Consider the following 1,371-nt stretch of genomic DNA (forward strand, 5'->3'; position numbering starts at 1 on the left):
AGGGTGAGACAAGCAGAGGCCAGATCATAGGACCATCTCCACAACTGGTTTATATTTTCAGACTGAGAGGATCCTCACGTCAGTTTGGGTGGGGCTCTGCTGGACAACACTGTCCTGCTTACAGGGCTGCCCCATGTGACTGATGAGGTTGTGGCCTGCATGAAGGCCTTGCTTGATTAGCATGGCTGACCATTTATTTCCTCTGTGATCTTATTCTAGGCTTCCAGGCTGACCAGCTCTGGCTGTCCTCAATCCCAACCCCTAACCCTCCCACAGCCCCTAAAACTCATGTTCTCTTTGGGTTGCTTCCTACTTCCAGTCTGATTTACATCATGGGAGCTATTGCAGCTTTTGTGGCTATTCTATAGATTGATTCTCTGCGGTTTATCTTATTTCCCTTATTGTCGAGTTCTTGGGCAGCACTGTGCTATTCTCACAGAGCACTTTCAGGGGAGTGGGATCATAAGGGGTCAGCAATGGTGCAAGACAGTGTATGATACAGGGCCCTTGTCTTAGTCTAGGTTCTCTAGAGAAGCAAAACCAGAGAAATATATATACACACACACATATATATATAAATTCTTTTAACATATATATACAGAGAGAGAGAAAGAGATTTATTTACACATTTGTAGAGGCTGGCAAGTTCCAAGTCCACAGGTCAGGTGTCAGGCTGGAGGCTTCCCCTGACTCACGTAGCTGCAGGGGCTGACAAACCCAAGATTGGAAGGTAAGACAAGCAGGATGCTGGCTCACAGGCTGCAGAGGCTGATGAACCTCGAGATTGGCAGGCAATATGGCAGGTAGCTGGCTCAAGTCTCAAGAACCAGAGGTCAGATGATGACAAGCCAGATGTAGGATCCAGAGCAAGCAAACAAGCTTTGCCAGGACATCCTTATATATTGGATGAAGGCCACACCCTGGAAGAAGTTCCCTTACAACTGACTGGCTAATCATATCAGATCATATCATGGAGGATGACTACATTATTACATAATTGCCAAAATGCGTCATTATATAACTGCCAAATTACATTATTACATAGCTGCCAAACAACTGAGAATCATGGCCCAGCCAAGTTGACACACAACGTTAACCATCACAGCTCTCAAGAGGAGTAGAGAAAGGAGAATGTGGCTGGAGCCGTGGAGAAGGGCCTTTGGGGAGGCAGGACTTTGTTGTTGTCGTGTGCTGTCAAGTCGATTCTGACTCATAGCAACCCACTAGAACTCCCCCATAGGGTTTCCTAGGCTGAAATCTTTACAAGAGCAGATTGCCTGGTCTTTTCTCCCAAAGAACCAATGGATAGGCACAAACCACTGACCTTTCAGTCAGCAGTTGACAGCTAAACCACTGCACCACCAGGGAAAT

This window comes from Trichechus manatus, unplaced genomic scaffold (genome assembly GCF_000243295.1).
Source record: "Trichechus manatus latirostris isolate Lorelei unplaced genomic scaffold, TriManLat1.0 scaffold00037, whole genome shotgun sequence".
Taxonomy (NCBI): Eukaryota; Metazoa; Chordata; class Mammalia; order Sirenia; family Trichechidae; genus Trichechus; species Trichechus manatus.